A 13,458-nucleotide genomic window follows, 5' to 3' on the forward strand; every position below is an offset into this window, starting at 1 on the left:
ATGTACAAAGGCTCAGTCCTTGCTGCTGGATCGCGGGTTCGATTCCAACCTGCGGCCCTTTGCTGCATGTCATTCCCCCCCTCTCTCATTTCCTATCTGCAGCTGCCCTGTTTAATAAAGGCCTAAAATGCCCACACACAAAAAAAATTACAGCTAACCTGAGCTAACATGGCTATTGCTCTCCTCGCCACCGTGGCCTGTCTGACTAATCAGTAACAGAAATATAGAGCCAACTAACGTTAACCAAATAAAAGGAATGTATATGTTTCTCTCCTCTGTTCTGTTGCTGGTATATGAGCCATGCTTTAGAAATGACCGTAACTGGTATATGAGCCATGCTTTAGAAATGACAGTAATTTCATATATCACTGCCAAGGTACTCTAAATTAATATTAGAGCTGCCTTAACTAACTAATCTAATCTAAGAACTAATCTAAGATTTAGAGATTTAGAGCCAACAACTTCCAACAACTAGAGCAAACTAAAACTATACTTTACACTATATGAAAACATTATTTTTGTCATGTTTAATAGTAGAATGCGACACACATTCCATCATATAAAACTCAAAATCACAGTACGTTACCAGGCATACGTATGATTTTCTGTATTTATTATTAACCATGAATAGGCTATGTAAGCCACTACAGTGGCTAGGCTAACAACAGCCATGTTAGCTCAGGCTAGTTCTAATATTAAAGCTATAGTGTGTCGTTTCTGTCGCCCTCATGAGGAATTCTAAGTAATGACAACAAAACTGTCTGCGCCCCCCACCCCTCCTCCACGCAGTTGCTAGTAGCCAAGGAGGACACGGAGGATTAAAAAAACATGATGGACTCTTCAGAAGAGGTCATTATCTTCACTGGAGTTTCTGCGCGGGAAAGTCACCGGACGACACAATCTTCTAAACATAAGCCCTATTCGCACGGGATAAGTATTATCTAGGGACCTCGTGTGAATTATAAATTACCCACCCACGTCTGAGTTTCATCTGGCACATTCGAACAGGATAAGCGAAGCCTGTGATTTTACTCGAATTTACTGACATTAAGCAACAGTAGAAACATGGGTGTGGGTAGCTCTGCTACGTGTGTTTGTGTGTGGTAAGATCTCGAGGACACACACGCAGACACACACACACACACAATCTCAACCGGGTAGTCAGTCATCGTCCGAACTGTGACCTCTCCTTTTTCTTTCTCTCACTTTTCAAGCAGGGTCCGGTTAGATGGATAAAACTAAACATTTCACCAGGTTAAAATCTATTAGCTCAAGCTTTACGCTTGATTTATTTGTAACATTAACCTCTAATTATGAAGTGAGCCCCCTCGCTTGATTGTGCATTATTTTTGATAAGCTATGGCTTAGAGATGTCTTGTCGTTATCTCTAGATGTATGATACAAGCAAAAAATATATTTACCGCATGCTGCTATACATGTCATCCATCGCCATCTAATCATTCTTTTTGTCTTCGCACTTGTGGTGGTTTTCATCTTTCTCTTTCTGCAAATTGTATATGATGTATAGTGTCATGACCCAGCACCCAAAACACTATCAAAACACTCCAACGCACCCTCCATTCTTCGCGAAAGATGGATAAAAAGGCGCAAAAGAAGGAAATAGGTACCTTGAAAAAACAAAAAAGCCCAGCCAAATCCTGGACAAATCAGAGATGCCGATTCGCACGGGACTAATATTATCACAGGACCTCCGTTTTCGGCAAAATATGGTAGGTCATTTGCGGGGGAATTATTACTTTACAAATTACAGACATGACCGATTCGCACGGGATTAAGATCACAGACAACCTCCGCAATTATTACAAATTACTGGAGGTCACCTTACTTATCCCGTGCGAATAGGGCTATAGTCATACTGAGAATGTGGAGCCGATAGTCTTAATTAGCTTTGTAGCAACTCATTTGGCAATGGCTTGAATGTAGTAGTGTGGTAGTGTTTAAGATATAACTGCTGACTCTCCTCTAGATCACTGCAAGGTATTCTGGGCCCACAGGCATAATGCACATAAAGCCATAGGACCACGTCAAGTCATCTCCACCCTCATCATGTGAGGACCACTAGGAATATTACATGATCAACACTGACAGTGACTACAATAGTATAAAATTAGACATGATGTGTTATGTCTGAAGGGGCTCAAAGCAATCACTATCTGTTATTAATTTCGACTTAACACCATTAACCTAATCAACAGTTCTCAGCAAAATCCCCTCAGAGAATCAAGAATAAAAAGCATTTCTTTTTCAACTTACTCTTTCTCCCTCTGTAACATGTAGTAATTTTCAGTGTGTCCTGCGTGATGCGGCATGATGCTTTCACACGCTCCACACTGATAGCAGGTCCGAAGAGAGACGGTGAATGATGTCTTCTGATACGGTAACTATAAAACTTTGTAGCGTATTTACTAACTCTAACTGTGAATGTTAAAAAAAGCGACATTTATGTAACGTTTGTTATTCATAAGCGTCATCTTACTTTAAGACTTATTTATTCCCTGGACTCCCTCCATATTGTTTAGAATTGGTCTGAAAGGCTGAAACTAATTGTTGGAAATGTATGACAGAGGACAGCCAATTACGTCATGTCCTATGGTCCTGTGATAAGGCCCAGGAATTTTGGATACATGATAGCCTATAGCCGCTTTCCGACCAGGTAGTTACAGGAACATAGTTATAGGAAAAGTCCACTTCTAAGCAGTTCTCCTAACTACTCTCCCCCAAAACCGTTTTTCCCATTTGCATTCGCACTGGCCAAGTGGCCATAGGGACTATAGGAGGGGTAAGGGAGTGATGCAAGCACAGCAACGGTCTTTATAGCGTTAAAATCAGAAAACAAATACACCAAAAAAGCATGAACTAAATACAAAATCTAATGTATATAGCATATTTGTCATAATTTAAACAAGTCTCCCGAAGAGAAACGGGTATCTCTCTCTCCCCCCGCCTCTGCCGGCTGCGTTGTGGACGTTGTGTGTGTGTGTGTGTGTGTGTGTGTGTGTGTGTGTGTGTGTGTGTGTGTGTGTGTGTGTGTGAGACGGCCGGACAGCGAGGTTGTCAAGCCAGCAGGGCACGCTTGTAGAGTTTAACTCTGAAAAGACAGTTTACCACAGGTTCCCGTTAATCTTATGATGGACATGTGTTGTGATATTTAAACAAACGAACCGTCAACGGCCAAATAAAAGCCTCTTATTTACGAGAGCGGTCTGAGAGACCTCCAGCTGACAGCGGGGTTTCTGAGCAGGACATGGCCGAGCGGCGAGCTAGCGACCGGGGCAGGCGCCTGCTGGCTGTCGCCTGCTGGCTGTCGCCTCACTTCATGGAGCTTCCCACCTCCGAAAACTTTGAAGCAAATTGTCAATTCGGCATCAATTTTCGCAAGACTGCCGATATTCTAAATATTAACAGTTCATTTCTCGCCTAAAACGTTGTCAGAAGTGAATTTGGTGATGAATAAGATGGCGAAAATTGTTAAAATTGTCCCGTTGTTGGTCTGTCTGTACCGGAAACCCGACCCTCATTTACCTAGGTCCCTATGCTGAAAAGGGAACAGCGAAAAGACCCTGCCCTGAAGTAGGAGCTGAAAGAGTTACAGGAACTGCAGCCAGAGGAACTTAAAAATCCCCAAATTGGTCCAGTCGGAACGCGAGAAAAAAAAGAGTTCTAGAATTTTATGTTGTAGGAACTGCAAAAATCCCTCCGGTCGGAAAGCGGCTTATGTCAGATTGCAGGGACCTTTCCTGGGGAGAGACGTGTATGATGGGCTTGTGGTGTTGCCACTGATACATATGTTTATGGTTTATTGTCTATTTTGTTACTATTTTGTTGAATGGTCTTGAATATTGCTGCAGCAGTCATGGCGCTGCCAGTGGGGTTAGCAGCGCCGAGAGAGCTTCAGGCTCATGCACTCCCACTCCCCAAGTTCGCGGCGGGGCTTCAGGCTGGCTCATGCCGCTACCTTTAGTAGAAGGCAGCACCACCAACAACCCCCTTATTTTATCAATAAAGGGTGTTGAATTTTGGGCGAGAAAGTCTCCACAGACACTCAGACCGTATTACTTGGCAAAGCAGCAAATACAAGCGTCATACGCTCAATGGCCATTGTTTTAACTCACTCTTTGATAGATAGCAACTTAACAGACAATTAACTAGATGAAAATCTTACGGACTACAACTTTAAGTGTCAATAACTCTGAGAGTAAATAATCGAAAAACTGACTCTGTAAATCGTGACACAAATAAATTCAACAATGGAGCAAATATATATTTTCATCAGTGAACTGTGCCTGTAATTCCTGGAATCACAGTAATCAGCCATGTCAATATTGTAATGAGATTTACTGTGGTACAGGAAACAGTGGCCCTGCTGTGCCATTCACATTGTTAATTTGGTAACCAGTGAACGCATCTTTATCATGGTTCAATAACTGCTATTTTTGACTTTCTACACAATTAAATCAGCAAAGGAAACAGTATGTTCAGTAAGCAGAGTGACTCATGGTAAGTGAGCAGGAATCAAGTTACGTTGCATTGCTGTTGTGGAGGATGACATGCCTCAGGCAAGGCCATCACCTATGTAATGGCATTTTATTATTTATATAAAGAGGCTAGGGACTTTTATTTTCAGTTTTTTAAGTTCATTTCCCTCTCTATTTATTTCAACTTTCATTAAAATAAGTTAAAATAAAATTCCCCTGAAATAAATACAATAAATGTCCCCTGAAATAAAAAAAAAGTTAAACCTATGCAATTAATCGAATTGTCATCGCGATTTTGGCTCCTAACGATCACAAAAACAATGTAATCGATAAAAACAATTATTTTCCACAAAACATTTAGCAAGTAAGCAGATTTTTTTCTATTCATACTTTGCAGTGACGTCATTACCGTGGATACCTGGCGGGCAAGAAACGCCGATAGAATGGCGATGAACAGTGGCCAGCCAGGGGAATTGCAGCCTTGCAGATTTCCAATACTACAATCAATCAACTATTTAGACCATATGTCACCAAATGTTAAAATTAGATATCATGAAACGATTAACATACTCGGAACTTGTGATCCGTACACAGCACCCGCTGATGTTTTCATTGCTTTGAAGCTGGCAAAGATATTTACATCTATCTTATAGAGAATCCGTCACCGTACACCGCACAAAAAATGAAAGCCTACAAAAGTACAGATAGCTATCTTCTTTTTCAAGAGTGGATGAGTTAACAACGCTGTCGTATGAGAGGTGAAAAACAGGAATATCTTCATAATCAAAGCAAAGGTGAGTGTTACGAGTTAGCTAGCTACCCGCTAATGTTTGCTAATCCGTTCCGTCGTGTGATGAAGTCTTCATTTGAATACGTACACCCTGCCTGCCGGCGAATGACAGCTTGATAAGTTTTTTTTTTTTTAAACCTTCTGCCAACACTAGGCTACGTATCATGTAGGGTGACCAGACGTTCCGGTTTGACCGGGACAATCCCGAGTCCTGACAAAAGCTGTGTCGGGACGCTAAAATATCCCGGTTTACACCAACCACTATGAAATTGTCCAGGTTGTCAGCGATTACATAACCGACATAGTTTTATTATAGCCCGATCATTAACTAAACCCATGTAGAAAGACTAATAAAGCGTCCAGCATATGATTTTAACAATCTGTGAGTGTGTCAGTCAATCATAGCGGTCTGCGTCTGCATAATCTGTGCAGCCAGCGTTACAATGTATATTTCTAAACATTGTTGCAACGCCTCTTCTTATCTGTCTCGTTTTAACCAGTCTTTTGCTGACACCTGTGTTAAATTTCACAGTAGGCAAATTCACTCCTCTAACAAATGTACAAAATTAATGTTTACAATAGTGAAGCTATCTGCTCTGTCAAATGAGATTACGCGTGTGTGTGTGGGTGTATGTATGTGTTACCCCCGGCTTCTCTCCTCGGTGGTTAGTGCAACCAATCGCACAACAACTATCTGGCATATCGTTTTCACCTCAAAACACCAACTTTCGTATGGTAAAACTGGCGAGGTTTCGTTGCTAGGAGAATGATGTTCTTGCCCGCCAGCCAGTAGGTTTTTTAACATTAATATGCGTTCCCCCAGCCTGCCTATGGTCCCCCAGTGGCTAGAAATGGTGATAGGTGTAAACCGAGCCCTGGGTATCCTGCTCTGCCTTTGAGAAAATGAAAGCTCAGATGGGCCGTTCTGGAATCTTCTCCTTATGAGGTCATAAGGGGAAAGGTTACCTCCCCTTTCTCTGCTTTGCCCGCGCATAGAATTTGGCCCACCCATGAGAGAGAGAGAGACACATCATGGCTTTCAAACGATAAAAAGTGGCAGTTGGTCAAGGTCACACCCCCACCCTCCACCTTGCCCCCCCTCTCTCCTCCTCAATAGCTACAGACACAGAAATGGCACATCCTAAGGAAAGCTCATTTTGGGACTGGCTCTAGTGGCTGTAATTCTGCACCAAGGCTGAATTTTGGGAAAGAGACTTCAGATACAGTATTAGGGGACCACTAAGGCCTATATAAAAGAGACTTCAGATACAGTATTAGGGGACCACTAAGGTCTATATAAAAGAGACTTCAGATACAGTATTAGGGTACCACTAAGGCCTATATAAAAGAGACTTAAGATACAGTATTAGGGGACCACTAAGGTCTATATAAAAGAGACTTAAGATACAGTATTAGGGGACATCCAATCCAAAGGTGCACCTTGCAACAGGAGAAAAAACACTGTAGTCCAGCAGAATACAAAGTTGGAAAACATGGAATTCAACTCCAGAAAGATTGAACCGCAAATTAATTTCTATCTCTGTTCACTTGAAGAACAAGTGCGGTGTGAGCTGAAGGACAGCGAGGCGGGGCTCACCCAGAGTGAATAGGAGGGAAGAGTTCACCTGATCATCCGGAAGACTTGCTGGCCAATCTCCTCGATCAGCTCCAACAACAGAGCGAGGGCAGCGCTTTGAGCCATGAGAAAGAGCTGATGCAGAGGGAGATGTGTGACGTGAAAGTTCAGCTGGCTGAACGTGTCCCCTCCCCACCCAGGGAAACAGAGTATCTGAAATCCCAGCTGGGAAAAATGCTGCGAAAAGCCCAAAAAGATCTGGACCTGTAGACCTTCATTACTGAAAACCTGAAAGTCGAATTGGACCAGATGAAGGGAGAGAAGGAGGCCCTCCAAAATAAAGTGGAGACTCAGAAGATGGAGCTTTGTAAGGAAAGACAGATGCTCGCGGTAGGTAAGACCAACGTGGAGTTAGAGTTGGAGAGCTATCTGGAGATTGAGAGGGCTCACGCTCAGGAGCTGAAGGATAAATTGAGCAAGATGGAGGAAGCTCTCCGAAAACAGGAAGAGGAGGCCAAGGAGATAGTGGAAAGATCCCAGGCTTCCCATAGAGCCCAGCTGGATGAGGCTCTGGCTGAACGTGTCCACTCCTCATCCAGGGAAACAGAGTATCTGAAATCTCAGCTGGGAAAAATCTGCTACATGCTGCAAAAAGCCCAAAAAGATCTGGACCTGCAGACCTTCATTATTGAAGACCTGAAAGTCGAATTGGACCAGATGAAGGGAGAGAAGGAGGCCCTTCAAAATAAAGTGGAGGAAGGGCGTAAGGAAAGACAGAGGCTCGCTCTAGCTAAGACCACCAACGTGAGGTTGGAGAGCTATCTGGAGATTGAGAGGGCTCACGCTCAGGAGCTGAAGAATGAGTTTACCAAGATGGAGGAAGCTCTCCGAAAACAGGAAGAGGAGGCAAAAGAGATACTGGAAAGTTCCCAGGCTTCCCATAGAGCCCACAAAAACAACAAGAACCTCATGGCTGCTCTTAAGAAAACGTTTGAACATCAGCTGGAGAGCCTGAAGCTGACTCAGCAGGAAAAGGAGCAGGAGTGGGAGAGGACGGAGAGCACCCTGAGGTCCCAGCTTGTAGATCTTCAGAGCCAGATCATGAAAAAGCAGCAGAAGAAGAAGTGGTACAGAAAGCTTCCATAAAGCCCAGCCGAGGAAAAGAAAATGCATTTATACACAAATAATCTTTTAAAGGGGTGATAGAATGATTATATAGGGTATTTCACACTGTTCCTTATGGTCTCCTAATGAGGTATGTAACATTAGTTGGGCTGAAAATGGCCTGGTTGATATTTTATTGGCCCTTATGCATCCCTGTGTTTTGGCCCTATTTGTAACAAGAGCTTTTCTTCCAAATATGGTATGGTCATGAATATTTAGATGAGCTGCGCGCTGCTTGGTTGAGCCTTAGCCCCGTACACACACATAGAGACGCGCGCTGATTGGTTGAGCGACTCGCCATACACACGCATTAGAGGTCGTGTGCTGATTGGTTGAGCGAATCCCCAATACACAGACATTAGAAACGCGACAGAATCTCATATTCCAGACACTGCAATGTTTCCTTACCAAATTCACTTCTGAGACTTTTTTATGCGAGAAATCAACTATATAAAGCTCAAATATGGGCCGTTTTACGAAAATGGATGGCTAATTGCAAATTTGGTAAAACTGTGTGTCGGAGTTCAGCTGCCTGTGTTGCTGGCTCGCCGCCCTGGCCTGCCTTCCTCCACAGACCCCGGCTTGCTGTGAGCTCGATTGAGCTCCGGCACGGCTGCTGCAGCCCACAGCACCTCATACCCGCGCAAAGTCACCGTTTGGGCTGGTGGACTACTACCAAACGCCGCTGCCCTGACAAAGCTCCAGGGCCTGCATCTCCTCTCTTCCTGCTAGCTAAATGGCCCGTGTGTGAGAGCGCGGTCAGCGAGCTTGTTACACCAGCAATCTCTTACCACATGTTACACACATGTCACGCCACTTAGCTATACAACATATAACTATATGTTTTATAAAGCCAACAACTGTGTCCGATTTCAAGTTAATGAATATTTGTGAGCTGTAAGGGTTTCGTTAGCTGCGACTGTCCCTTCAATCCTATGTGTACAGATTGCGGCTAGTTAGCTTCATTTTTGGTCGTAATTTGAGTATATTTACAGTTTGAATTTCGTCACGCCACTTATACAACAACCAACTATATGTTTTATAAAGCTAACAACGGTGTCCGATTTCAAGTTAATGAATATTTGTGAGCTGTAAGGGTTTCGTTAGCTGCGACTGTCCCTGCAATCTTATGTGTACAGATTGCGGCTAGTTAGCTTCATTTTTGGTCGTAATTCGAGTATATTTACAGTTTGAATTTCATCACGCCACTTATACAACATCTAACTATATGTTTTATAAAGCTAACAACGGTGTCCGATTTCAAGTTAATGAATATTTGTGAGCTGTAAGGGTTTCGTTAGCTGCGACTGTCCCTGCAATCTTATGTGTACAGATTGCGGCTAGTTAGCTTCATTTTTGGTCGTAATTCGAGTATATTTACAGTTTGAATTTCATCACGCCACTTATACAACATCTAACTATATGTTTTATAAAGCTAACAACGGTGTCCGATTTCAAGTTAATGAATATTTGTGAGCTGTAAGGGTTTCATTAGCTGCGACTGTCCCTGCAATCCTATGTGTACAGATTGCGGCTAGTTAGCTTCATTTTTGGTCATAATTCGAGTATATTTACAGTTTGAATTTCGTCACGCCACTTATACAACAGCTAACTATATGTTTTATAAAGCTAACAACGGTGTCCGATTTCAAGTTAATGAATGTTTGTGAATTCCAGAGGACTTCTAAGAGGAGGCTAGCTAGCTCTCATTGATAGAGCTCCATCCAGCCGCAGGCTCTATCAATGAGACTCATGGACAAGCGGCGTTTATTTTCCCAATCGTTTGTTTAAATAACTCAACACATTATAATTACACACATTATAAGATTAACTAGAATCTGTGGTAAGAGAATGCTGGCGTAACAAGCTCGCTGACCGCGCTTTCACTCACATACACCGGGCATTTAGCTAGCTAGCAGGAAGAGGGTTAGTTGCAGGCCCTGGAGCTCTGTCAGAGCAGCGGCGTTTGGTAGTAGTCCACCAGCCCGCAACGGTGACTTTGCGCGCGGTATGAGGTGCTGTGGGGCGCAAGCTGCCGTCGGACCAATATCGGGGCTCACAGCAACCGGGGTTCTGTGGAGGCAGGCCAGGCGGCGGGCGGGGCCACAGCAACACGCGCACCAGCCTCTGAAGTCCGACACACAGTCGGACAAAATTTGCAATTAGACATAAATTTTCCTAAAACGGCCCATATTTGACCTCTAAGTAGTTGATTTCTCGCATAAAAAGTCTCAGAAGTGAATTTAATGGTAAAATAGCATATGAACAATGTATACATTTTCTGAGATCTGCACGACCTAGATTCAGAAGACTAACTGATCTCAGGTCAGTTGTGTAGCCTATGTAAATGTTGGGGCGTGACCATTCTCTTAATACACCCATGGGCTGACAAAGGTTCCGGTTTTTGGGAGGTTGACGTCAACTTCCAGCTTTGTTGGGATTCGCCCGTTTTCAGCGGCAGTTTCAAAATATGAAATTTTCATAGTAAAGGGGTGTCAATGGGATTTTGAGCTTCTATGTATGTCCTATTTACCCACCGAACAGTCGTTATTCAACTATGACAGGGTAAAATCGGTTTTGCATTCTATCACCCCTTTAAAAATAAATGCACAAAAATTATGTCATGTTTGTTGGTCTCATTAAAATGTGAAGTTGCACTACAGTCATGTGTAATATTAAATGCTTAGTTTGATGTATAACTCAGGGGACAAACACTCATTTGCATCCTAAACCCCCAAAAATATAAGTTGGTCTAAATATAGGTTTTTGTCTGGAGGTACATGTTGGTCATCCAAAGAAAATAATTCAATTAAAAACACGGGAGCATTTCTTTCAGGGGCATTTTGCAGGTTTACTACGAGTCTCATGTAGCTTTAGACTTTAAGACCCAACAGGTTTATTTAGTGTCACAGAGCCTTTCAAACACAGCTGCAATTCAACGTTTTAGGGCGAGTAAATGCTTTAGAATATTTGTAAACGCAATGAAGATTAAAATATAATCTATAAACAAGGTTAAACGGCATCATACACTGGTTAATGTCTGGTTGTCAGAAATGTCCAAGAATATCCATTAAAAAATGTTTGCTAGAAACTTGAATTATTTGGTAAAGATCAATTATCAGTTTACTTTTAGTTTTGGGAATAATCAATACATCCTATGATTTGACTACATGTAGTTTTGGTTTAATGATATAACAAACTTCAGCGTCAAATTAGCAAAATAATTTTGAGTGATTAGAGCAAAAGGACGAAAAAAACATTCTATCCATATATCAAGACATTTCTTAATCGGTGTTATATATTACTTGAAGCCTACTCTGTGATTTACTTGTTATATAGTAGGCCTACTACAGTGTTTACTCTACAACTGCAGAAAAATGAGACACTATCAGCAGATACTCAGTATTGGCTCCATCATTATAACTAATAACATGAACATGACCCCTTAAATATATCTAAATGTATCAGCTATGTCTTGGCAAAAGATTGTACAGTATGAAAAAAATGTGGAAGACTCAAAGACACAGTGAAGGTATCACAGTGGAAGGGTGTCCGTCCATCCATCGCTCCCCGCCTCGGGGGTTGAATTTGTGCTAGTTGTAAAGATGGTACCAACTCAATGGACTTGGCTAATAAACACAACCCCAGTTATCATCATTGGTTTTGAGTTACTTGCTGTGAATACCTTGTCTGATAGGCTACAGTATTGAGGCATAGTATCAGGACTTCCTGGCTAGTGTCTGTTGCGCACGGCTAGGGGCGAATGGCCGGATGATGGGCCTATTTGGGAGAAAGTCCAGGGCTGTTTTTTAGCCCCAGTCCGTCCCTGTGTATGACTATATGTAACTATACCAACTATAGTTAATAAAGAAGAAACAGAAAGAGAAGACAACATCAACATCTTCTGCAACGCAGTCTTCTATTAGAGATGCACTTTATAGTTCAAACTCAATCTGTCCAGCTCGCAGAGGCACACAATTTAACAGATCCCGTTGCATTCTTTTTAGCCAAAGACATGCCGCATTAGCACAGTTGAGAATGACGGCTTTAGAAATGGTGAATACTTTGTACAGGCGCCACCATTTTACCAGAGTTGCTCTGCCTGCTTCATATGATAAATGCCATGCAGAAGTGGCGAATGAGATGGCAGAGGCAGAGTACTTCGCCACCACTTCTGACCTATGGTCTAGCAAAACATTGGAGCCATATATTAGCCTCCGAATACATTTCAACGACGCTGATTTCAATTTGAATACAAATAAATGCAACATATTTCTAAAGGTCAATGAGTAAAATGACATTCCATAATGGCTTGTCTGTCTACAATGCCGTGTCCTATGGTGCCTTGCAAAGAGTACACTATTGATTTGTTGTCCTTGATTGCAAAGACAGGAAGATAGTCCTGGCTCAGGGGCCAAGCCCTGCTTGTGGATAACATACTGTAACATACTCACTAATCCTGCAAAACATATAAACTAATTACCTGACAAGTTTATTCAGTGTAGTCAATGGGACTAATTCAAGAACAACAGCAATTTGAAAGTAGCTGCCTGCCATAGTTTAAAAAAATTAAATGTAGCTCATATTGAAGTAGCTCCAGGCTAATTGTTAGTTTTCTTTCTCTTTATAAGTGGGAATGCTGACTCACCTCTACCTTTAATGCTTTAAAAAGCACATCCAACCTTGACAGTATAACAATTGAGCTTTCAGCTTTCTAGTAATGTATTTCAGTTCTTAACTTCTTTAAGTGATGCAATTCAGCTTCCAATTCTGCTTATTTTATATTACAAACGAACATTCTGCGCCTGCGTCAGAGGAAATAACTTTTAATTCAGCAGGTGGCGGTAGCCTGCATTTGTCAGTCAAAAAGGGAAACCGGAACACCAATGGGATGGATTCAAGACCCTAGTTAGCCAGTTAGCGCATAAACAACCTAACCCAATGTTAAAAGAACTGACAAGGACCGATTGGTGCCGGAAACACCACAAAAACTAGGCCGACAGACACTCAGCTGGGGCCCGACATTGGGCTGACCTGGTGTGTCAGGGTAAGGGCAGGAATTTCACAGCGGCCAAGACGGCCTTGGCCTTGATGCCCTTCTGAAAATCTTATTCACATCTTTGTATCTTCCCGGTTACATTGCTGTAGGGCTGCACGATTTGAAGAAAAAGTCATATTGCGATTTTAACAATGCGATTACGATTGTGATATAATGGTATCATGAGTTTCCTTGATTATCAAGGAAAATGCAGAAAATAAGCTACTAAAATTTTGAGATGTGTATTTTTTAACTTGAACATACAAAGTAAACAAGCATAAGAAGAAATACATAAACAAAAAGTGCAATACTTTTTTAAAATAATTTAATATTTTACAAAATTAAATAACAAAAATACAAATTCTTTTAAATTGATACATTTTGTATGCCCTTA

General features: G+C 42.0%; 1 protein-coding gene across 4 annotated transcripts in view; it reads right to left on the reverse strand.

Moving 5' to 3' along the window:
• Positions 1-13,458, reverse strand: part of LOC120546227 (5-hydroxytryptamine receptor 1E) — a 43,050-nt gene that overhangs the window by 9,294 nt on the left and 20,298 nt on the right. The window lies entirely within an intron of this gene.

The sequence above is a fragment of the Perca fluviatilis genome, chromosome 18 (assembly GCF_010015445.1).
Source record: "Perca fluviatilis chromosome 18, GENO_Pfluv_1.0, whole genome shotgun sequence".
Classification (NCBI taxonomy): Eukaryota; Metazoa; Chordata; class Actinopteri; order Perciformes; family Percidae; genus Perca; species Perca fluviatilis.